Source organism: Biomphalaria glabrata, chromosome 16, assembly GCF_947242115.1.
Source record: "Biomphalaria glabrata chromosome 16, xgBioGlab47.1, whole genome shotgun sequence".
Taxonomy (NCBI): Eukaryota; Metazoa; Mollusca; class Gastropoda; family Planorbidae; genus Biomphalaria; species Biomphalaria glabrata.
The window spans coordinates 30,205,955-30,233,135 of record NC_074726.1 but is presented as its reverse complement, the minus strand read 5'-3'; the positions used below and the strand labels follow the sequence as shown (position 1 = coordinate 30,233,135).

Genomic DNA, 27,181 nt, shown 5'->3' with positions numbered 1-27,181 from the left:
ACAGCAGGCGACCTGATTATACTGGACTCTTAATCTCAAAACGCTCGCATCTCGATCTGCATTGCAATTGTTTCACGTGTCTTACATTAAGTCTGCTACTACAGTATTTATAAATACAAAAATATTAGGACACGCCAAAAAATCATTCCTTAAAGTTTTTGTCCGCCCCCCCCCCCCCAAAAAAATAAATTTGCCTTTCACTGATCTAGATCCTCTGAAATATAGATCTGGAGACCTAGAAGGTAGATTTTCCAAGGTCTATATCTCTGTCTAAAATAGTCTACATTAAGAAGCCCTAGATCAGGGGTTCTCAACCTGTGGGTCGCGACCCCTTTAGGTGGTCGATTGACAATTTGCCAGGGGTCGCCTAAGACCATCGAAAATATGGATTGTTGTTGTCTATTCTTCTATTGCTGTATGTGTGTGTGTGTGTGGGGGGGGGGGTCACGGCAGAGTGGGGGATTGTAAGAAGGGGTCGCCGAGCATAAAAGGTTGAGAACCGCTGCCCTAGATAGATCGAAACTCTAATTTTATTTTAAGGGGGGTTGGTAAAAATGATCTATGCTAGTCTACCATCTTATAAACTAAAGTCGTTCCATCAAAAGATAATTACTTCTAGACTAATCTAGTCTCTGATATTTGATCCAGAAATCTGATTATTCTATTATAGAATTAGATTCTAATCTAGATTTATTTCAGATTTGGATCTAAATAAATCTCTACTTTCTAGATAATCTAGATGAAGATCTTGACTTTCTGGATCTGGAGCTAGATCAAGACATTCTTGAGGTGTAATGGCTCCTCCTAGTACACTGAAAGAAACTGTTAGCTTTAGCCTACTCTTGACCTGATACATCTATAATCAACCATTTTATAATTAAATTGGCCGATTCTTTATTATATAGTCCAGTGGCGTAGCTAGGGTGGGGGGAGGAGGGGGGAGAAAATGAAAATCCCCCCGGGCCCCCACTTGAGAGGGGCCCCAAAATAAGTGTTTTTTACATTAAAAATTAAATATTACGCAAAATGAAGGGGCCCCAAAAGAGGTCAAGCCCCCCGGGCCCCAAGACGATGGAAAAGTCCTAGTTACGCCTCTGATATAGTCATTATTATATACTATATAGTGATACCATATGCAGAATAAGAAGTCTGCAACTAAATCTACTGGTGACAGCCATGACTCTTAGATATGATGGTCAATAATAATAACAAAATAGATTTATTTTCTCTGATATAAGTATATATCAAAAAGATCTAATTATAATGTTTTAAATTACATCTAGTATTTTTTTAAATTATATGTATATAGAGGATTGCATTCTACACACACCAGGTCCAAAATAAATTTAAAAAAATGACTTTCAGTGCTATACATTTGGACTTTTGTAGATATGGAGTATTATGTGGTACATATATATTACCATAACCGCAGCCATTTTTTTTAAGTCTTTAATTCCGTAATAATATTGGCCGTGTAGAAAATGAATAATTTTTTTTTAAAGAATCCGTAAGAATATTGGCCGTGTAGAAAATGAATATTTTTTTTTTAGAGATTACATAAATTATATTACCGTTAGATGTTCGGCTTGAAGGAGGCGGCATGGTCTCAGTAGGGACTGTTCTCAAATCTATGTCCTCATCACGGTCACCAGTTTCTTGAATGTTTGGTCGGCTTGGGCCCATTAAACTGACATCCAAAACGTTGTCGTCCAAGGATCGTCTGCCTATTTCTGAAAATTCATTATTATTGTTATTAGAATCATTCTGTTGCGCCATTTTATTAAGTCCTGCTAAAGGCAACAGACGTCCACAAAGTTGGAAGACGAAATATTTCTATGGAAAAGATGGCGCCCAAACTCAGAAAGCGTACATTATAAAAAAATAGGCCTATAATTTTTTTAATGTCCAAAAATATTATTTTAACAAGATCCACATATCGAGATTTAAAATTTATTAAATAAATAATAACTATTTTATTTCCTATGCCAGTAAAGCAATAGACATGATCAATTTTTTTCAAACTGTAATTTCCGATATTTTCCATTTTAGAATCGGATTTTTATTCAAAGTTATAATTCCAGATAAAAATTGAAAATAAAAAGATGAAAACAAAAAATAAATAAATCGAGAGGGACACCGACACCATTCAATGCCATAGGGGGGAAGAAAATTTCAAAATTTATTTTAAGTAATTGACAATTAACTAAGTTGCAAAAGTATTTTTTTCTATTGCATATTAACACGTCTCGCTATTGGATGTTCTATAACATATGATGTGCAGGAACCAATCGTAACGCTGAGATCAAAGAGAGGCTATCCTTTAAAATGTCCGGAACCGACGGTATCGTCGTATTATTTAATATAATATTAATATATTAATGTTATTAAATGAAACGTTTTCTGCATTGCATTATCAAAAATAGGCAAAGTTTTGACTAATATATCAACTATTGTTAAAAATCGTTTTAAGTCAATGGAAACTTCTGATCATTTCGTTTCGAACTCACTCCCCATCGATCTCAGACCAGACAACACGTTACACCACTTTTAAGAGCATTAAGACCTATCTGTTTAAAACTTTTTAAAGACTAGTTTGTCATTTTAACACGCGTATGTATGTTTCTAATGTTATCCCAGCGTCTTGAGCCTACATTTTGTTTGCTAACAGCGCTTTACACATTAAATTATTATTATTATAATTATTTATCGTTTCCTAGGGAAAAAAAAGGAAAAATAACAGAAAAGCGGAAAGTTGGCTCAGTGGTTCCCATAAAGTCACGTGAACGATGTCACGTGACGTAATCATCTTCTCTTTTGAAGAAGAGTACACGATTTGAACTGAATATGAAAGTCTGCATTGTGAGCATAAGACTGTACAGATATTGGTATCCTGTGCTCATTTTCGTTCTTTAAAAAAAGAGGTAGACGATTCATTGTATAAGTACTTCTATTATTGGTAAAATAAAATATGACTAACTATTTCATCAATAGTTAGCTACTAAAACCTGCACCAAGCAGCAAGGAACTATCACTCTAAGAAGAAGAAAATAATTGTTTTATGTATAGCGTCTTATATACAATAATTATAAACAAAGCAAAATAAATTGTCTCCCTTTCAAAGAAATAGAATTAACAACATCAAAGTCAGTAATATTCTAAACAAAAATAATGTCTTAATAATGTAGATATTTATTTTATTTTCATTTATTTTTACCTTAAAAAAAAACACAAATTTTTTCGTGATAATCCATTGAAAAAAAAATGTCACAGTACACACACACTAGGCGTATTATTTATTCTGTATTGTGTGTTAGTATATCATGAAATGATTGTAACTGTTATCTTTCCATTTTAACAAACGACCCAAAAACGAAACGCATATTGACTATTATAGACACTGGCTTCCTTGTGATATACAAATGCCATAAAAAAAGGCCTGTTGTATAGCTATAAAACGGACTTTTTTTGGTGATTACGTATTTCCATTTTTAAAGCTTATTTAAGTTCTGGTAATTAAAAAAATCTTTTCTTTCCCAGATAAATGTACCCGTGTATTAATAGAGCTTACGCCAAAAACCAAACACCCTTGATATGTATTGATTCCCTTACCTATACAAATATGTTAAAACGCTAACATGACGTAATTGTCTCCTATAGTCGGTACTCTAGTTCGATAAATATAGTTCTAATTAATTGATTTTTAAAGTACATTTTTACTAATAGTAATATTACAAGATAGCCAGATACGTTGATGAAGTAGCGAAAGGCTAAATAAATTATACAATTAACAACATTTCCGGTATCTACGGCTTCTTATTGTAATTATATAGTTCAGTGATGACCAAACAACGGCCCGCGGGCCTGATCCGGCCCACGACGAGGTTCCATCCGGCCCGCTCAAACGTCATCACAAAGTGTACAATGTCCCCGCCCTCCCCCTCAAAAAAAAAAAAAAAAGTTGAAAAATGTATCTTTCCCTAAGTTAGGGCCGCCATATGAATTGGCACCATGACCTTTAGAATTTTGATATAAAATATTACCAGGAAAAGTGAGCGGATCTTTACTTTACTTTTATGGAACATGATAATAAGCCAACATATTTGTTTTATAAAGAAAATGTGGCTCTTTAAAAAAAAAATATATTTATATAGACGTCATTATGGAACCAATACGGCGGGGGTCAAGCTAGCTACAATGATGTTCATATTTTAGGGAGAGAATTGAAGCCATTTTTTGACGCATTTAAAAAAAAAAGGAACATACAATATCCCATTAATTAATGTAAGTACTAGATCCACGGGTTTCCCATAAAAATTAATTTGAGATCGATTTCATTTAGTTTTTGCAATTTCTCAGTAATGTGGCGCGCGAGACGAGTGTCAGAAATGAAAATGGCCCTCAGGTCGAATTAGGATGGGCATTTCTGATATAGTTGGACACTGAACAATGAGGCTGAACTAAGAATCCAAGCCTTTGAGAGTACTGAAAGATGCTGGGTATCAGGTACCAGGAAAATATGAGTAATTACAAGTCAACACTATGTGGCATTTTAGGTCTCGAGAGACGATCTTTTCCCTTTGCAACTTCTTGTGTGACTAAAGAGGCCAATCCTTGATACACAACTGCGATCGCAGGTTGGGCATATATAATCACCAGTCGCCGTTGCATTTTCACCCTTCTTTCTGCTTCTGTTGTGTATGACATCTGCAATCTGTGACCCTTCCTTTATGCTCTCTCTCTCCATGTGGATCTGTCCAGTGCCACCTCTTCCCAGTTGCCAGTATCGATTTTGAAGAGCTTCATATCGCGTTTGCATACATCCGTATAACGTAAAAGTGGGCGACCAGCGGCTCTCCTGCCTTCTATTAGATCGCCATACAGGATGTCCTGTGGAAGTCGACCTACTGGCATTCAACGAACGTGGCCAAGCCAGCCAAGGCGTCTGCTGATAACAGAGCGGATGTCCGGGCACCCTGCTGTTTGTAGCACTTCCTCATTGGTTATCTTATCTTGCCACCTTATTTTAAAGATCTGCCTTAGGCATCGGAGATGGAAGACATTCAGCTTGCGAAAATGGGGAACGGCCTCAATACTGTGAACAGGTTATTGGAGGGGCCCAATGCGAAGTGAATTTGCTGGGGCCCCAAATGAAAATTATAACTAAACAACGACAAAAAAATCACACAATTATTCAATATGAATTAAACACGTTCTATATTGCTAATTTAAATTAATTAGCCATAAGCCTAGATCTTTCCAATCGAAGCCTCTGCCTCGCTTGAAGCCTCTGCATCTTCCGTGATCATGTTCATTTTTTTCTGGAATATAGCCGATTCTTCTAAAGCAGCGGTTCTCAACTTTTTAAGCTCGGTGACCCCTTTTTACAAACCTCCACTCTGCCGCGACCCCCCCCCCTCTCATACACACATACAGCAATAGAAGAGTAGACAATAACAATCCATATTTTCGATGGTCTTAGGCGACCCCCGGCAAATCGTCATTCGAGGGTCGCGATCCACAGGTTGAGAACCCCTGTTCTTAAGCCATCTGCTTTTCGTTTGTCTTACGATGAACCAGACTCAAATAACGTCTCGACTTTTTCACCAAAGGACTTCTGTCGTAGGTAGTCTAACAATTAAATCTAAACGCTCGTTAATAAACCTAGAGTCTTGATAAAAACTTAGAGCTAGTCTAACAGACAGAGAGTTTTTATCCGAGTTTCGCCGTTTTTTTCTTCTCTAAAATCCTTTATGTTTTTAGTCCTATGCGAGTCCCCCACCAATTGGTGGCCCTGTGCTGCTACCTAGTTTTCCTATGCCTAAGTCCGGCCCTGCTGTAAAGAGACGAAATCTGAGCTGGTTTGGTTATATTGCAACATATGACTCACTGACAAAAGTCATTCTTCATGGTACAATGGAGGGAGCACATTAATACTACAGAAATATCGGGTATTGAATCACAGCTACACACGAATATATTGTACAAAGAAATATTTGATAAATATTCCCAGTTTCATTTAAACCAGCGGTTCTTAACCTTTTTTGCTCTGCGACCCCTTATTATAATCCCCTACTCTGCCGCGACCCCAACCCACACAGCAATAGAAGAATAGACAATAACAATCCATATTTTCGATGGTCTTAGGCGACCCCTGGCAAATCGTCAATCGACCACCAAGGGGGTCGCGACCCATAGGTTGAGAACCCCTGATTTAAACAGAAGTATAGTCACATTTATACATAAATGTCTCATTTCTATAGAAATATATTTCACATTATTATATTATTGTAGTGAGTTAGATTTTTGTTAAAAAATATTACTACTAAAGTCTACTACATTTTTTTCATTTTATCACGAGAAGATTTTGTCTATACTATAAATAAAGTTATATTTGATATTGTTTACAAGGAAGTTATGGAGGCGCGGTGGCTGAGCGGTAAAGCGCTTGGCTTCCGAACCGGGGACCGGGGTACGAATCCTGGTGAAGACTGGGATTTTTAATTTCGGGATCTTCGGGCGCCTCTGAGTCCACCCAGCTCTAATGGGTAACTGACATTAGTTAGGGAAAAGTAAAGGCGGTTGGTCGTTGTGCTAGCCACATGACACCCTAGTTAACCGTAGGCATACATCATATGCCCTATAGACCACAAGGTCTGAAAGGGGAACTTTACTTTACAAGGAAGTTATGCAAGTTGTAGGAAAAGTAATTAGTTAAGATATATCTCGCCTACAGCAGTTTAGTTGTCTACCAGCAGTTGGGTGCTACAGGTCAACAACCGGTAACAACGCCACATGCACGTCTATTGTAGACATGTTTGTTTGTTTTACATGTTTCGGATGTTCCTTCAGAGTTGAAGATAGTTTATCTTCCTAGTGCAAACCTCCCGCAGGACGACGGGGGATGGGAGCGGGCAGGATTTGAACCCTCGACCATCGATAAATCCGAAAGACAGTCCAGCGCGCAAACCGCACGACCAGGCAGCCATACTTCAAATAGCTTGATAAACGTTTTATTTACTGTATACAGGGCCGGCCTTAGGCCACTTCAGCCTATGCGGTCGCTGTGGGCCCCGCGCTTTCATAGGCCCCGCGCTAATTCTAAGTGTACATTATTAAATTAAGCCATTATAACGTATATAAAATAACAGGGAATTCGCGACCTCCTGATTTTCCAGGGCCTCCAGGACATCTCATGAAAAGGCAAAATATATGATAATGTCCTGAATTTTTGTTGAATTTATTCAAATCTCTGAAGAATAGACGAAATTGACATTTTGGAGTGCCAATAAATAAAAAGTGGCATTGCGAGCTTTCGTTTGATAAAAATTTATTGCAAAGACGAAAGTAGGCCTATATTTTCTTATTAAAAAAAAATAATTTTGACATTATGCTTATCCCTACCCAGAATGGGCCCCGCGCGATCCGCTTCGCTTAGGGCCACGCAAATGCTAGGGCCGGCCCTGACTGTATATGAGCTGTGTCTTCTAATGTGCTATTGCTCCACGTTACGATATTCTAGTCGTCTCACGACTGAACTGGGGCTTGGGGTTGCTCTCTGGTGATCCAGCCCCCTAGACAACCAGCTTCGTAACCACTCAAGGCGATCCCTGGATGGAGGCGGTTTGTAAAAACAGTCCAGCCCAAGCCTCCGTATGAGGCAGCGGGGCGGGGGGGGGGGGGGACAACTGGCGAAGTTGGAACTCGGAAAGTGGAACTGTCGTGACGGGTCAGTAGCGCACAGTACACGACTGCGTGTCTGTCAAGTTGTCATGTGTCGTGTGTTGAAGGTATCGAAGGACTGTGAAATTTAATCAATAAAAGATTTCATGCTTTAACCTGCACTCCCTTATCCGGTGAATACTGTATTGCAAGCTTATTTACACTTATGTTTCTTTTTTATTACTTAAAACAGGTTTAAGTATAAACCAAACTTTGGTCTAATTTTATTATCTATGACTTGTTTTTTTTTCTTGGAAATATTTTAGCCCTTTTAGTCTGGGTATGAAATGAAGGTTGCTTTACTATGCCGCAGTCTTATAACTATGCTTCGTTACTCTAGGCCTGTCTCATTCTCGGTCACTTATTTTTTCTCTCTATCGCAGTCTCTTTCTATCTCTTTTTCTCTCTTGCGCTCTCTCTTTCTATCTCTTTTTCTCTCTTATGCTCTCTCTTTCTCTCTCTTTTTCTCTCTTGCGCTCTCTTTCCATCTTTTTTTTTCTCTTGCGCTCTCTCTTTCTATCTCTTTTTCTCTCTTACACGCTCTCTTTCTATCTCTTTATCTCTCTTATGCACTCTCTTTCTATCTCTTTTTCTCTCTTGCGCTCTCTCTTTCTATCTCTTTTTCTCTCTTGCGCTCTCTTTCCTTCCCTTTTCTCTCTTGCGCCCTCTCTTTCTATCTCTTTTTCTCTCTTATGCTCTCTCTTTCTATCTCTTTTTCTCTCTTGCACTCTCTTTCCATCTTTTTTTCTCTCTTGCGCTCTCTCTATCTCTTTTTCTCTCTTGCGCTCTCTCTTTCTATCTCTTTTTCTCTCTTATGCACTCTCTTTTTATCTCTTTTTCTCTCTTATGCTCTCTCTTTCTATCTCTTTTTCTCTCTTGCACTCTCTCTTTCTATCTCTTTTTCTCTCTTATGCACTCTCTTTCTATCTCTTTTTCTCTCTTGCACTCTCTTTCCATCTTTTTTTCTCTCTTGCGCTCTCTCTATCTCTTTTTCTCTCTTGCGCTCTCTCTATCTCTTTTTCTCTCTTATGCACTCTCTTTTTATCTCTTTTTCTCTCTTATGCGCTCTCTTTCTATCTCTTTTTCTCTCTTGCACTCTCTCTTTCTATCTCTTTTTCTCTCTTATGCACTCTCTTTCTATCTCTTTTTCTCTCTTGCGCTCTCTTTCCATCTTTTTTTCTCTCTTGCGCTCTCTCTTTCTATCTCTTTTTCTCTCTTATGCACTCTCTTTCTATCTCTTTTTCTCTCTTACACGCTCTCTTTCTATCTCTTTTTCTCTCTTACGCGTATACACGTTCCTCTTTCTGTCTATTTTTCTTTTCGTCAGGACCGGCCTTAAGCCAATTTGACCGATATCTCCAAATTGGGTCCGTGCCTGGCAGGGGCCCAGCTATTTACATTTAGCATATCATTATCAGTCAAGGCTCTTGTCACAGGCTTTTAGAGATATAGGACTTAAAGGGTTAAAATGTTTAGTATATAATACTATTGAGGTAACTTTCATTAACCCTCATGCGCCTATTGCATTTGAGCTGCTTCCTATGCATACTGTATATTACGTCTTGATATTAAAATCTTATTAATAGTAATATTTGTTATTGTAAAAAAAACAATATTGAAAGATGGGGCCTCGCAAGCATCCATTAAATAGGACGCCGTAATTTGTAAGGCTGGCCTTGCTCCCTGATTCTCTTTCAAGTACCCACATTTTGTTTTTGGTTTTCCGCTCTCTCTTTCTCTAGTATGATCTATTTCTTTCTAAATCTTTCTTTCTAAAACTTTCTTTCTAAATCTTTCTTTCTAAATCTTTCTTTTTTCTAAATCTTTCTTTCTTCTAAATCTTTCTTTCTAAATCTTTCTTTCTAAATCTTTCGATCTAAATCTTTCCTTCTAAATCTTTCCTTCTAAATCTTTCCTTCTAAATCTTTCATTCTTCCAAATCTTTCATTCTTCCAAATCTTTCTTTCTAAATCTTTCATTCTAAATATTTCCTTCTAAATCTTCCTTCTAAATCTTTCCTTCTAAATCTTTCTTTCTAAACCTTTCTTTCTAAATATTTCTTTCTAAATCTTTCCTTCTAAATCTTTCTTTCTAAATGTTTATTTTATGTTTCTCTCCTTTATATTCTCTTATCTCTTTGTTTATCTTGTCCTTCCTTTCGTACAATCCATTACAAATTTCTTAATTTATCAATAAGTGTAGATCTAGTTGACAGTCTAGAAACAGTGATGGCCAACTTTATTCGGCCTAAGGGCCATGTTAATTTCCAACACTCGTGTCCCGGGCCACATCGCCAAAATAAAAAAAAAAGAAAATAAACTATTAACACATATAATTAGCAACCTGTGAAACTAAGAGCTACAATAATTAAAGAAAAGTTTATCCGAAACCAACTTCTTCTCTCTTACTGGGTAGTTGGTGTTTTAGGGCTAGTTCGTCAGTAAGTTGGATCAGAGTCCTTTGCTTTTTTTTTTGGTTGTTTTTCCTATTTCTCTGTGTTAGTAATTTATTTGGATGGTCGTCCTCCAACCTTCTGTATCTCTCAATACCTTCTAATGCTGCTCTGTTGCGCCTTAACTTAAGAGGTTCAATATTGGAGTCTATTTCACAGGCTGCTGTGGGAGTAGTTCTCATACCTCCACTAATTAGCCGCAAGGCTTGGTTTTGGATTGTGTCTAATGATGATTGATAGGTTTTGTTGGCAGCTACTTGTATGGAGAGACAGTTATCCATTACAGATCTGACATATCCAGTGTATAACTGTCTTAAGGTTTTCTTTTCAGCTCCCCAGGATGTTCCTGCTAGGTGTTTTATTATGTTTAATCTTTGTGATGCTTTTTCTTTTAAATCTGCCATAAAGTGTTTTAGAGACAGTCTTTGGTCTAGTTTTACACCAAGATATGTTGGATTTTCTTCTTTATTTATTGGCTGAGAGTCTATTTTTAGGATGTAGTTTCTTTTTGCTGTTTTGTTGCTGTTTCTAAAGATTCTGGCTACATAAATGAGACAGTAAGTTAGAGCAGCCTTTGTGATGGTGGAAACTTATTTTAGTCTTTCCCAGTTGCAGTCTCTTGTATGTTTGTAAACTCTACTAACTTCTCTATGATTTCAAAGTTGCTGTTTGTGCTGAGAATAAATACCAAGAGATGGATCAGAAGAAGATATGTCGTTGGACTCGTTAGCGGCAATACAAACCATTTCAAATTCTGCTGCCCCTGTTTTGAATGGAGATTTTAGACCATGTCCTACACTCGTCTTCGAATAGTCACGAGCTTCTACTGCCTTCTATCTGTACATGACTCACTGCAAGCAAGCACTTCTTTTTTACGCATTCGAAGTCTGAAAATGACTTCGTTTCTGTGCTGATAACATGAGCAGCTCTGTAGCTGGTCTTACAGCAGACTTCATTCTTGTCTCTATTTTCGGTAGATATTCTCATCTATACGCCTTATTGGTTTTGTGTTTGATGTTGGGTATTATGTTCTTTAAAAAAAAAAAAAGCTACACTTTATGTATAAAACAAATATGTTGGCTTTTTATCAGTACCACAACCACAATCCATCAAAGAAATAGTGTGAGCCCTAAGGTAGGGAAAGAGTTTTTCATTTTTTTCTTTTGTGGGCACGTCATTTTCTACACTTTTGGCCATTGTTTCGTCGGGCCGGATGGAACCACGTCGCGGGCCGGATCTGGCCCGAGGGCCTTATATTGGGCATCACTGGTCTAGAAAAATGATTCAGATAAAATTGTGCTTAGATTTGCGCCCCCATATCAAAGGAAGACAACCAAGAATTTTTTATTGGATAAGTTCCCAGTAGTGGAGATTTTCACTCGTGGCTGGAAAACTATAAATAGCAAGCGTAATGGTGTCTCGGGTGTACAAAATAAGAGGAGTGTTGATAAGCTAAAGGTATATGATAAGGTCTGTACACTTTTGGCACTGCAAAAGTTTTATTTTCTAAGTTCTTCCGTTTAAAGCGCAGAGCAATGTCAACATGAAATTAGCATTATTTTCCACTCTATAGGAGTGGCTGAGAGGTAAAGCACTTGGCTTCCGAGTCAAGGGTCCATGGTTCGAAACCTGGTGAAGACGGAGATTTTTAATTTCGGAATCTTTGGGCGCCTCTGAGACCACCCAGTTCTAATGGGTAGCTGACATTAGTTAGGAAGAAGTAGAGGCGGTTGGTCGTTGCGCTGGTTGTCAGAGGTTCATTTCTATGCTTGTCTTTGACTTGTTTTGGCACCTTAGGGGTATGAATATTCAATTACATTTCATTGCTACACGAATACTTGTTACACAAATAAGAACAATTAATACTCAATATACTTCAACTGTAACTCCAGCCATCATGAATACCAAAAACTCTTTAATATCAAATAAAACACATAATTATATCACTCTCAAGAAACAATACAAACACATGTACAAGGGGATATAACTATCATGCCAAAATATCAAACTGACATTCACTCTCGCCATACCTCCCCATGACATTGGCCATATGACACCCGCGTTAACCGTCGGCTACCGAAACCTGTGACCTAAACATCATCTGCCCCATAGATCGCAAGGTTTGAAAGGAGACTTTCCATTCTATAACTAAATTTTATTAAAAATAAATGAGCAACTAACCATCTGTAATAAAGGAGAAGTGATACGTAGATACACTGCCACGCAATGACAAAGACAAAAAACACACACTAGAAAAACAAATATGATACATACATATAATAGACATAAATGGATACCAGCACTGGGGACCATGTTTTTAAGAGAGAAAGTAGTAAATTAAAATGCTACGACTCTGGATTCGACACCACCGCCTAGCGATAACGCACCAAGCGAACTTAACCTCTAGACCATCGGAATGTCGAATCCAGAGTCACGGGTTGGAGCCTCGGTCGGCGCATTCCCTTATTTTCGTAGCATTTTAATTCACTACTTTCTCTCTTAAAAACTTGGTCCCTGGTGCTGCTATCCATTTATGTCTAATAGATGTATGTATCACATTTGTTTCAGCACCTAGCTTTAACTCCATATTTAGAAAAACAAAATTACTAGGTCAAAGAAAGGGACTTATATATGACCTTCTTTAGTCGCGAAGCCTGGGGCCGGAACGATGTGGCACATACATCCCCTCACAAAAAACAGCTGATCTAGCCAAAGGCATAGCAAGGTTAAGGTCAGCTGCGTCGCAGGTTTTTTTCCACGATGTTGCACTCTGAGCTGCAAACTGGGTCAAGGTCGCAGGCTCTAAATTTTTCCTCATGGTTAGCTACAAAACCTTTTCTACTATTTTGGTATGGCTGCAAAGCAGCAGAAGTTTGAATTCAGAGTTTTCCATCTCCTTGTTGGGTAGCCTTTTCAAAACGGTTACATCAATTATAACACTTAAGTTACGCCAGGGGAGGCGCGGTAGCTTAGTGGTAAGGTCCCGGGTTCGAATCCTGGTGAAGATTGAGATTTTAAACTTCGGAATCTTTGGGCGCCTCTGATTCCACCCAACTCTAATGGTTACCTGACATTTGTTGGGGAAAAGTAAGGGTGGTTGGTCGTTGTGCTGGCTAAATGACACCCTCGCTAACCGTAGGCCACAAAAACAGATGAACTTTACATCATCTGCCCTATAGACCACAGGGTCTATAAGGGTAACTAGTTAGGCCAGGTTCACATCTAACTTTGCATTCACTTGCACCTATCCTTTGATCTGCTGGACCTTTGGGGCACTACACAAGATTTGTCAACCTTCTTTCTCCATTCTTATCTCTCATTTGTCTGTGATATAATTTCATTTGGATGTTCTTTCTGAAAATATTGAAGCCTGCCTGGGTGGACCACTTCGGGGAACGATTTTGAGTTTGTGTTTCCACACAAACTGTCTTTGTAACCTTGTTAACTGTCGTGTTTATGTATACATGTTATCAAAGCGACATAACCCTGTATTACGTTTTTATTGAGACAGCTATGGAAATTAAAATTAAATTGAAAAAGAAGTGGGAAAAAAAAAAAAGCGTTTGGTCATTGTACTGGCTAAATGATGACCTGTGTAACCATGTTCAGCTTTAAGCTTTTCACCATCTTTGAAATATATCGTAAGGAAGGGGTGAATAACTTTCATACAAGTCTAGTGAATTGTTGCGCAACTGTCGAACTTTAAGCCACTTTGACACTGTTTAGGAGAAAGGTTACTTTTGCAGCACTGCTATGTATATCTGATATTCTTCTTCTTCTTCTTGAAACTGTCAGGTAGAGTTGAGCCTTCGGCTCTTGGAACTCTAGGCCAGCAAAAGTGAACAAGGGCTCTCTCTCACCGGCCTGAATGAGAACAGTGTACAATGTTCTGTCTGACGGGTGGGTCAGACTCGCGGCAAGAGACCGCGTACACTAGGACCCCCGCTATTTTCCTTTTCTATACCAGGCTAACTGTGCGAGACACGCTATTTATGTAACGGCCCCTTGAGGAACAGCGCCAGGAATGTGACAAGGTTGTGGGAGCTTTTTTACAACTCCGCACAGTGCAATGAGGATGCTCTCGCACCCCCTTAGGCACCCCTACGGGAGTCTTATTTTGCTACTCTTTAGCGTTATAGCATAGCCCCATAATTGTCTGGGTAGCATGCCCAAGTATATCTGTAAAAAGTTTGTTTAAAATTTGGTTTCACTTTTATTAATATTAGAATGACACAGAGAAAGGACATTTTAAGGCTCGATTAGCCCTCCAGCTTATTGAAAAAAAATAATGTTTTAATATAATGTATAAATTATTGTAATTATTATAAGAATTTTCGTTACCGATGCCTTCACACTAAGCCTTCTTCCCTAGCACTATTAGAGCATGGAATGGGTTGCCTGAGTCAGCCAGGAAAACCAGTGACTTGGCAGAATTTAGGTCATTGGTTAATAAGCATGACTAAATGCATGAAGCGTAGGATATTATTATTTTCTTTTTTTGAAGTAACGTCTGTATCATATAAGATAAGATAACTGTTGTGTTTATGTGGTTGATTGTTGTGCTGGCCACATGATATCCTGTTGTACCGCTTTTAAATAGCTTCATGTCTGGCGGTCACCATTAGGTTGTTATGTTCAACGTTAATTTATGGCTTAAATGTTTCACCCCTTTTAAGTTGTTAAAATCGTATAACATATAGTTCTACTAAATTATTCTGATAAGGGGCAAACACAATAAAACTAAATAAATAATTGCAGCCGTTTAGTTCTTGCCTAGACTTACTAATCAAAACGTTATTTAAATAAAATAACAGTGTGTCAGTTTTATTTTTAATTGTTAGATTTCGTGTTACAATTTACAGACACAATATAGTGTTGTTGTTTTTTCGTGTTACATTGAACTAGAACTTAACCAAACAGACAAACTCTATTAATTTTCCTAATAATTCAATACTATTGTGATTGACATCTTATACATAACACGGAAGACAACAAAACAATGTGATAAAGACTATCGAAGGTGCAGTCGTCCTAATTGAATAATCAACAATATTTATCTCACCAGAGATGAACCACAGTTTTGGACTCATTAAAAAAAAAAAAAAAAAAGCAACTTTAAAATGAATCAGATTTATTATCCAGATGTTTACATATTTAAATAAATATAACCATAAAAACGTTTTATTTTATATTTCAACACTACAAAAAAAAAAAAAAGCTATTAAAAAATTAGTTGTAACAAATGAGAAAAATAATCTACCAAATATACATAAACAATCACATCAGATTATGCCCCGTCTCAAAAAAAAGACTAAAGCCAAATGATTCATCTGGAGAGATCCATAGCCTTCTGAGACAAAATGAGCCTTTTATTTATATTGGCTTGATCAGTCACTACAGATTCTGCCGCGTCTCAAGACGAAACCAAAGCCAGTGACTCATCTGGGCGCATCCAGAAACAGAAGGAGCCATATATATATATATATAATATAATGTATATAATATTATATATATAATTTGTAGGTGGTGCCAAATTTACAAAAGAGGTATGGTTTCATCCTTTAGCTTCGCAGGGGATCTCATACTGATACTTTTGCATTTAAATGGCCCCTTTAATGCGCTAAATCATTGATTTAACAAAATTTCCTTGACATCTCTTGTATCAGAGCAGATCTTTGCTAAATGTCTAATTGTAATTACAAAGCTTATATCAACCCATTCTGTCTGTCTGTCTGTCTATCTTTTTCTCCCACTTCCCAATTTTGGATCAGGTTGAAAGTTTTTAGAATTACTCATGTTCAATTACAACACATGAATCAATAAAATGATATATTCCTAGTTTCCACTTATGGTGGCTAATTAATATTGAAGTATAGTGAGAAATATCTGTGATTATAAAAGCTTAGTTTAGTTATAATATTTTTTTATATTTTGCCTGTTATTATCATAAAGACTGCTTCAGGTTGATATCAAACACGTGTGTGAATGAAAGGTTCAATTTTGATTATTCTCTGGTATAAAGTAAATGGCTAGTTGATTTTTAAAGTTTGTTTTTAATTTCATTAGTTTGATTTAAAAAAGGGTTTGTATATCATTCGTTAAACACTTCACAGAACATAACATTTGTTATCTCCCTTTTCAATGTATACTGCATTGATAAAAAGTACTAAGTATACATCCAGTTATAAAACATATAACACAATTTTAAACACAATAACTATTACAAGTACTGTATACAGTTATAGTACAACAAAAAGGGAGATATTGCTGAAAAGGAACAAAAAGGTAAGTCCCCCCCCCCTTTTTTTTTTTAATTTAAAAAAAACAAAAGAAAAGACAGAACCAAAAAAAAAAAAAAAAAGAGGCTTAAAAAACCCACAAAAGAGGCGACAATCCAAAGATTCCAATGATATTGACAGCTTGACATTGGAAGTGACAAGCGGTACTGAGGTATCCTGAAAAAAAAAAAGTATAAATGCACAAACCAGTATTTATTTAACAAACGCAACAATAATTAACAAACAGTAATACAACTGGGAGTTACATAGTGTAAATACTGGGATTCCTACTATGTTTTAAACACCAAACTGAATGAAAACAGTACTATCATTATATACAGTACTATCACTATATACAGTACTAACATGATATGTAAGTTTGTATAATTTCTACAGTTGCACAGGTCACTCAACAACAAAATATTACCCTCTACGTGTGTTACTTTGGGTCTACACTACTGATTCTGTGGAATTAATCTCCTGCTTTCCGAAGATGTCGAAACGATTTCAATAACTTCCACATCAGATCTGGGTGCTGGGGTAGAAGGTAAGAAAAAATAATTGATAATTTTATATAGTAAAAACCGTTTAAAGAATTTTTAATCAATCAAACATATTATTAGGCTTCTAATCAACATTTAATTATATCTCTTTAAATAGTAACATCATTTAATGCATGACATTGCACAGCTTACAGGAGTTTAATAACTAAGTAATAACAAATATAAAAAACCATATTATTAGGCTTCTAATGGACACTTAATTACATATCTTTAAATAGTAACATCATTTAATGCATGACATTGCATAGCTTACAGGAGTTTAATAACTAAGCAATAACAAATATAAACAACCATATTATTAGGCTCCTAAATTGTATTTAATTATATATCCTTAAATAGTAACATCATTTAATTCATGACATTGCACAGCTTACAGGAGTTTAATAACTAAGCAATATCAAATATAAACAACACTAATATCGATAAGGGCGTGCGCGTGCGCCCCAGTGAGGCCCCGCTTCTGAATTTTTTATTACAATACCAACTATTACTATTAATCAGATCCTTAGATCAACATTTAGTATACAGCATGGGACGCAACTCAAACGCGATAGGCACCAGCAAAATAAAACAAGTTGCTAACAGAATGACACTATATTTAAAAGCTCCAAAGAAAGAGTCAATAAAAAGGTATCCTAAATTTAAACACCTAACCCAAAAATGTAATCATACAACTGAAGAGTGAATAAATCCAAATTAAATTCTAAGGATAGAAATCAATGGTCATACATCAAATCTTAGAAATGGAAAAATTGAAGAATAGCCCCATGGAAAGGAGAATATAACTTCATACATAGTGATAATGAATATAGAGTAAAAAAAAATTATAAAATAAAACCTTGCATCAGCCTTCTCAGCCCTAAGAGACTAAAACATATCTAAACGAAGCCGAAAATATAGGAGATATAGATTTACAAGAAGACAGGATCCAAAAACATTTCGCCAACATAAAAACAAACAAAGCAGCGGGACATTCATCAATGAGCAACGAGCTAGCACACGTATTCTGAAATGTTTTTCAGGCATCTCTTAATCCAGTAGTTCCCAACCTGTTTCAATAACGGAAAACTTCGCATATTTGGAGTATTCAGCAAAACACTTTGTATATCATAAGAAGTCTGACTTTTTTTCTTTCTTATTTTTTTAATTAAAAAAAATTAAACTATATTTTAAATTTGAGTATTTTTTTTTTAAAGTATAAACTTGAAAAAAAATATAAACGCATTTTATATGTATGTTAAAAAGTTTGTCTACTTTGGGAAGTACTATAAATGACAAACTAGACGAAGAAGTAGACAGTAAAAGTTCACAGTGCTGTAGTCCTACCTTCATTCTTATATGACTCAGAGTCCTGGACCTAATAGTCCCGTCACATCAATAAGCACATTCCTCGTCCCATATGCTAGGACAAATTTGTACAAGTGCTCCTTCTTCCCTAGTGCTATTAGAGCATGGAATGGGTTGCCTGAGCCAGCCAGGAAAACCAGTGACTTAGCAGAATTTAAGTCATTGGTTAATATGCATGACTAAATGTAATTATCTTCTTTTTTGAAGTAACGTCTGTATAATATAAGATAAGAAGAAGATAAGCTAAACTCCTCTCGCTTATATACATATCTATGGCTTAATGACTTTTAAAAGGTTGAGAACCGCTGACTTAGATTAAGGCACTGTTTCCCAACCGTTGTTACGCTAAACCCTCTAGTGTTCCGGAAAACTGACTAGGTGTTCCTCGAACCACTGGAATAACACGTGAATTAATCTAAAAGTAAATGAAGAAAAAAAAAGATTTATCTTATCTTATCTTATATAATACAGACGTTCGTTACTTCAAAAAAAAAAGAAGATGATTACGTCCTACGCGTCATGCATTTAGTCATGCATATTAACCAATGACTTAAATTCTGCCAGGTCACTGGTTTTCCTGGCTAGCTCAGGCACCCCATTCCATGCTCTAATAGCACTAGGGAAGAAAGAGAATTTGTCCTAGCATATGGGACGAGGAAATTAGTTCTTCTTAGTAACAAGATAAATATCTTTAAATCACTGTTAACTGTGAACTGATCTATATTCTGATCCATATTCTTACTCTACATCGAAAGAGAAATACAAAGATCAACCACTAACTGATTTCTGGTTGAGTCTGTCGGATGAGTATCACAATATTTGAAAACAAGCTGCTTGTTGATATTTACTTGTTCCTAGGGCTACTGCTTAGGGTCCTATTTGTGTGTAGCTGGTAGTGTTGGGCAAAAGTTAACTAAAAAGTTGTTAACTTTTAGTTTAACTAAAACAAAAATAGTTAAGGCCAAAGTTTAACTAAAAAAATTTAGTTTAGTTCCCATCACTAGTAGCTGGTTTTTCTTTTTATAACGCAACAAAGTTAAAGTCTAGAAAACGCCACATCAGATGCTAGAATTGCTGATATAATGTATGATGTCAAAAAGTTATGCCCTTTAGGATATCATACCATACGCTTTTTTTCTTATTTGACATTGTTATATATATATGACATTTTTGTTTGACATTTTTGTTCATTTTAATCTTCTGTGAACTTCAAGCAAGCTCTTTTCTTTAATATTTATTGTTGCAAATTGTTTGGGTTTTTAGATTGCACACCGGTACATCCTATATTCTTATCAAATTTTTTTTTCTTTATGTTATACCAGGTATATAATATATTATTTTATAATGTAATCTGGATGGAATATACTAAATAGCTATTTTTAAAAGCTGCTGTACTAAAGTGTAAATAACATATATTTGCTATTCAGTGATTTTCTGAATAAATTTTTGTAATTGAATTTTTTAATTTTTTTTTTTTTTTATTTTTGTTTTATATCTCTATCTGCCAAACGCTAAGGCTCTGAAACTAGTTTTGGAACTTATTTGATATTTGGCATAATTATTCTGTACATATATATCTACATATGCATGCAAAAACTTTTTGATATTTGCGTAAGTTGGATTTTTGTTTGAAATATTACTCTGTAATACAATTGCGTACAATTTACGTTTTATTTTACCAATTGGTTGCTATACTTATATGAAATTTAGAATATGCCCTTTACTAAATATAGCTATTTTTATAATGTTTTCAGATAGTTATTATACCAACCTATAAATTACATACCTGTTATCTAGTATTTTCCTGACTAAATTTTTGTAATTGAATTTTTTTTTTTTTTTTTTCATTTTCTTCTTTTTTTTGTTTTTGTATTATATCTCTATCTGCCAAACGCTAAGGCTCTGAAACTACTAGAGGTACATACTTCATATTTGGCAGACTTATTCTGTACATAGATATCTACAAACGCATGCAGAAACTTTTTGATATTTGACGTAGTTTTTTTTTGTGCTTTAGCGTTTCAAAGTTTAGAATTATGAAATATTTATGTATTTTTCAAGGTTGCAACACTAAAAAAATCATTAAAAAAAGACAATAAAAGATAACAAAATTTCCCTTCATGCGTTTTTAATACTTGTCATGTATGATATTTGTGTGTAAAAATTATTAATTTATCTTAAGTATTTTTTGAGTTATAAAGCTTTTAATTATAGTTTGTTTGGCGGCCATCTTGGATTGTTTCCATGACAACCAGTAAAGTTATAAAGCCAAAAACTATCTTTTTTTCAATTGTTTAATTAAGTACTATTAAGATAATATAAAATTTTTAGTCAAAATGAAGAACTTTTTTTTTCCCTTCTTTCCGACTCCTATGTCCCCTTAAACTAAATGGGCATTCTCCACACTAACATGGATGCAGGAAATTCAGGTCAAGTGAAACTCAACTAATCGGTTTAAATGATGACTTTTCAAGGGACACAAATACAATTGAACTAATGATGATTTTACTCGGGCATTAGAGTAGTTTGCTTACAAAATTAAAATATGTTAATATTACTGATCCATTACAATGCATAATCACTCACAATCATTAAAAAAGAGAAAACAGGCTGTACAAATAAATGGCTCTAACACCAATACCAATAAGAGCAAACTCAGGTGTACCTCGAAGAACCATTTTATGCTTGGTATTGTTTCTAGTCTACATAAAATACCTATTCCCCCCACCCCCACCTCCCGTGTTACTGCGACTTGCAGGTCTCAACTGTGTTTGTTTAGTCATGTTAAACAATGCACCCTTCCTAAATCTTTGGAATCGAAGAAATTACTATTATTGATATAAATAAAAAAAAAAAAATGTAATCCCCACAATTACAAGATTATTTAAGTTAAAAAAAGTATAAGGTTAATTAAAACAATTTTTTAAAGAAAAAATAAACAAGAAAATAGAACTAAAATACAAATAAGCTTTGGTTCGACTTATATTAAAATATCCGTCACCTGTTTGGAGTTACATAATAAAAACACAAATGAAGAAATGAATATTCATATTTTCTGGATCCCAATATACTAAATTTAGAGGCACTTCAGGACAGGAGAATTATAAGTAAAGTAGCTATAATACATGAAACACAGAACCATAATTAACAATTGCAAAAACACAAGCTAATTAAATACTCAGAAAGACACAAAAATAAATTCACATTTATTTTTCCAAATTCTAGGTCAAACTTATACAATGCTCCTGGTACCATTACATCATTAAGCAGGTTGCCTGGATTAGCCAGGAAAACCAATGAGTTAAGTCTTTAATTAGTATGTACTAGATGAATACGCGTTGGACTTAATGTCATGTCTTTTGAAGGAAAGTCTCTACATTATAAGATATACTAACATTCAGATTAGAGGAAGCATTGTAGAACAGTTCGTTATATATCCCATATTTTAAAAGGCCTAAGAGGCTTACTTAAAAAAACAAAAATACCATTTGATGTTGTGGATCTCAAAATGGCGTCAATCGAACGAGTACATCTTGCAGACGAACGTAAGTCTATAAAGCTTTCCTCAGCTGTCTCCTGCACTCCTGGCATAGACAGACAGATGTCATATTGTCTTTCATCGGAGCACTGAACACCTGAAAATGGAGTCAGACTATTTGAACCTTCTGAAGTCATCACCCTAGCCATTATCTTAGAATCGTGTGATATTGTGATTTGACCTTATAGTGTCAGGTACAATTTTGATACGTCATATCCGAACTAAATAAGCTTATAAATTGGACTGCAAAGTGAAACAAACTTTGAGAAATTAACTAGTTTTTTTTTTGGTTAGCATTAAAATTATTTAATATTTAATATTAACATTTAATAAAATTCTAGCCAAATGATAATGAAATAATAAAAATATATTAGTTTAATAAAAAGATTATATAAATCCCTCCCCTAACCAAAATAAATTTGTTTTTTTTTAAGAATCGGATGAAAAATCGGGAATTTCATGTTAGCTATAAATACGTACAAGATACTCTTTAATGTTAGACGCGACAAAAAAAAATAATACTGACCTATTTATTTTGCATATTCATTATACTTTGAATTTTAAAGTGTATGTTGAATTACATTTAATTTAAAACTAGAATCGAATTAGGGGTCAACATATTTTGGCCAATGGAAACATAGCAAGCTGTTCAACATCTCGACCTTTGATTCCTGCAGTCTAAAATGAGGCGATCAATTTGGTCGGATTAAAAACTTGGCAGTTATTTGAGATCGCAATACCACTGGTCTACATTTGCTTACAGTCTCCACATTTTAGCCTCTTGTTCTCGTTCACTTCTTTAAAAAATGTTATAATTTAACTCTTTCTCTCCGTAATTATTTACCACATTCTGGTGGAATCAACGCGGGTAGCGTCAGTTAGGAGAGAAAGAGTTAATACCGTACACGAGCAAGCATTACAAGTAAAAAAAAGGCGAAACGCGAAAAAAATGGGAAAGCGGGCAATGGAGATTTGAACCAATGAGATGATAAAAGAATCGATATGGGGGAGGGGTGCTACATGTACAATGGACTCCCCCTTTCTAGGTCGTTGATGCTAAGCATCTCGTGATATTAGGCTTTAGTGTGAATTTTTATTAATTTTATTTATTCTGTAGACGCATACTCTCCCCCCTCCTTTTGAATGTTTGAAAGCGATTTTTTTTTTCGTTCAACAAGACTCGTCACATTCCTCTTAAAATATTTGAATGGGTTTCTAAAAAACAGCCACTCAGCATTCAACCAATGCAATAATACACATTAATATCGCTACTGTATGATACATTTTACTTTTCATTTTTTTTACACTCCCAATTAAGAATGGCAAGAGTTGGCTATTTCTAAAACTAATTTTACGAAATTTTGTTTAAAGTTTACTATAGTCTTTTTACATCACAACATTTCACTGTATTTGCGAAGCTGTATTTAATGTAAAGTATTTAACTATTTATACTATTGCAAAATGTTCCGGAACTGTGGTTTAGTAGTTGTTATCCTCGTGACTACTGACAAATTTAAAGTCAGTCAGCATCGACCTATTCTTACACTTGATTAGTTTTTTGACGACTTAAAATTTGCTTTCAAATTCCACAATAAAAAAATCCATAGAAGTCTTCGACTTTTCAACCATTTCGCTAGAAATAGTTTCACCTTTCAGAAAAGGAAAATGATAAAAAATTGGTTTCACTTGCTTGCCTGGAGGAATGAAAATATTTAACATGCACATTCATTTCATTTCCATGTAGTGGGAAGCGTGGTCGAGAGGCTAAGTGCGCTTGAACTTGGCTTGGCTTGGCTACCTAGAAGTTCGACACCCGACTCGGGCAGAGTTGTGTTTACTGAGCGCCTAAAGGCAGCACCCTAACCCTAGCACGGAAAACCAACTCCTAGATACCCCCTCCCCCCCCCCCCCCCACTGGTCCACAAATGAGATTGGACCAAAAGCGCTCTGAGCATGCTATAAGCATGAAAGTAGCGCTATATAAAAGCTATAATATACTTGCAAGGAAACACACGCAGTCTGTCTTTCACTCTTCGTTAGCAGGGGAAGCGTGGTCGAGAGGCTAAGTACGCTTGAATTTGTTTTTTCTTGGCTACCTATGAAGGGGGCTCGAGGTTCGACACCTGACTCGAGCAAAGTTGTGTTTACTGAGCGCCTAAGGGCAACACTGAAAAGTTTCTCCCAGATACCACCCACTAATAGTGAAAAGCCTATGTAGTAAAAATGTGAAAGAGTGGAAGACATATAATGATGTGTCAATATATTGGAATATAATGGGAATTTATCGTGAAATGTAGATATAATGTGATCGCAATATTTTTTAAATGATAAAATAAGCTCTAACACATGCGGCCCACTGACACTTACAGAAATCAGGTGTGTCCATAGATTATATTAATATATATATATATGTACATAAATACATAAATAAATAAGTAGGCTTATTGAAACTTCTGATTCTTATCACTTGAGATGAAGAGACTAAAGAAACATTGTCTCTACGTGTTATTTCATAAGTTTAAAGTCAATGAAGATTACTCTTATTGGCAATATTTTGAAACATTCAGTCCAAGGCACAAACTCATGCCAGTATTTATTCAATGCTATGAAGAACTGTGTGGAGAGTATTGCGTTGGAACAAGACTGAAACTCGTAACAACTGATGAGCCTCTATTAAAGTGCTGAGCTGTTTTTCAGTGAGCGCAAACAAAATGGAATTACAATTCTGATGTTTAGAGGCTAATCTACCATACGCGTTTCAAGGGTTAAAGATTAATATCCCAATCATAAATCTAAACGGGAAAGTTTTAAACTTGTTATAAAACATGTTAGTGAAACTTTAGTCATCAAACTTATCAATCTTAACCACAGGCAGTTCCTGAGTTCCCAGAAGTACTTGAAGTTTTGGAAACAAAACAGACCGATATTTGGTACCACAGTAGTATCCGCTGGCTTAGCATGGGCATTGGTCCAATCTCATTTATGGACCAGTTAGGGGGTGGTATCTGGGAGAAAGGAAACTTAATATTATATACATTTCACTATATCTGCAATTCACTATTATCCTCATTTCACTATATCTACATTTCACTATTATCTACATTTCACTATTATCCACATTTCACTATATCTACATTTCACTATTATCCACATTTCCCTATTATCCACATTTCACTGTATGCACATTCACTATTATCCACATATCACTATATATCTACATTTTACTATATCTACATTTCACTATTATCTACATTTCACTATTATCTACATTTCACTATATAATATATAGTATATATACATTTTTATATTTTCTAAATTTCACTATTTCCGTATTGATTTCTTATTTTGTGCGTTCTATTTCACTATAGTACGATTGTGATATATCTACATTTTTTTTTATTTCACTAAATATTCCTTTTTTTTTTATTTCACTATTTTCTTTTCCCCACTTTCATTATGTCACCAAAAAGCGCCATTAGAATTGAATTTTTTTTCTTCATTACAATAATAACATACCATAAAATATATCATTAAAAATAAACAGATACAGATTACAATGTTCTTAAAACATATCCGCATATATAAATATATATATCCTAGGAAATAATACACGAGTTTTTGCTATGTCGTTTCGAAACTTTTGCGCTGTGAAAAACAACAACACATGTATTGGTAGATCCAATAGCCACAAGAGTATAATAAGATTGATTAAAAATTCAAGATTACTTTTCTGAATGCTTATTGAACACAGTGTCCCTATAGATGGTAAGCTTCTATAGATAATCCTTAATGCTATAAAGTTAACGAAAAGCTTTTCTCTCTAGATCTACAAGGAATCAATCGTCCTTTGTTCGTTTCAATTTCAATTGGAAATGAAGGTATTGCGTCATTTTAAAGTGTACTCATAGGCGTTTCTTTGAGAGTTGGGGGGGGGGGGACGCTTCTACCGATGCCCGCTATCAGGACAGGCATAGAAAAACTAGGCAGCGGCCAAGGGCCTCCGAATGTTGGGGGGCCTCGCACAGAAGTCATACACATTTTTTAGTGAAGAAATAGCGAAACGTGTTGTTTTAGTAGACCTGGTTTTACATAAATTGAGTTATTTTATTTTGTTCGCTGTTTATTATTTTATTTCATTTGGAGGCCACCAAATTCACTTCCCCTGAGGGTCCAAGTATTTAAAGCCGTCCCCGCTATGTAGCCCCCAGACAGCTAGTCCAATTAAACATGTTTATGTGAACAATATTCTTGATGTCGATCTGGATTAAAACTTGAATATACTTGTCATTTCAACAAAAATAGACTTCATTTTATAGACAGCTTTTAATTTCAGTAGAGATGTAAGTAAAGCGTAAGTGAAATAACGAAAGTGAAATAGTGAAAGTGAAAGTGAAATAGTGAAAGCGAAATAGTGAAAGCGAAATAGTGAAAGTGACATAGTGAAAGTGAATTTGTGAAAGTGAAATAGTCAAACAGATAAAGTGAAATAGTGAAAGTGAAATAGTGAATGTGACATAGTGAATGTGACATAGTGAAAGTGAATTTGTGAAAGTGAAATAGTCAAACAGATAAAGTGAAATAGTGAAAGGGAAATAGTTAAACAGATAAAGTGAAATAGTGAAAGTGAAATTGTGAAAGTGAAATTGAAATAGTGAAAGTGAAATGGTGTAAGTGAAGTGGTGAAGGTAAAATCTCTTGAACACATGAAACAAAATACAACCCAGAAGCCCAGTGAAGACGCGTCTTTCTGTGTCTCAATCTCCGACCCTAACGTCCACTGCCTCACATCCCATAATGGTCTCACTTGTGATTACATCAGGATCTATTTAGGCTACATTTCAGACCAAAAGATAACCCGCTGCCAAGGACAGGCGCAGACGGCGAAAAGAGAATCTAAATCGACCTCCAGCAGACATAGGATAGGCTATGCTTGCCCTGGAATGTTTCAAAATATGTAGGTCACAGCTGGGGATGCGTTGCATATACATGATTGGATGTTGCAGCGGATACTACTGAGGAATGTAACACTGACTATATCTACAGATGTTACAAATGGTTAAAAAAAGGTATTAAGAACGTTGAATATTTAACAATTGATTTTATTGTATTTTTTTTTTCTTTTACCGTGTATTATAGATCCGCTTTCCCCTCACGTACCATTTTTGAATTCTACACTGTATTCAACTAATCTTATCTTTATTTCAAGAAAGAATCTAGTTTTGTATTCAGACAATGAAACACCACAATTATTCGTATGTACAATCTCTCTAATGCTGTGTTGTCT

General features: G+C 35.4%; 1 long non-coding RNA gene across 2 annotated transcripts; it reads right to left on the bottom strand.

Moving 5' to 3' along the window:
- Nucleotides 1-16,496: 16,496 nt before the first annotated feature.
- Nucleotides 16,497-25,548, bottom strand: LOC129923259 (uncharacterized). Of its 2 annotated transcripts, XR_008775174.1 has the most exons (4): nucleotides 25,414-25,548; nucleotides 21,845-21,994; nucleotides 16,877-16,984; nucleotides 16,498-16,626 (listed from the first exon to the last, which is right to left on the bottom strand). It is a non-coding gene; the product is annotated as an uncharacterized LOC129923259 (long non-coding RNA). The 2 variants fall into 2 exon arrangements; XR_008775173.1 differs by lacking the exon at nucleotides 25,414-25,548 and having other exon boundaries at nucleotides 16,497-16,626; nucleotides 21,845-22,285.
- Nucleotides 25,549-27,181: the final 1,633 nt, after the last annotated feature.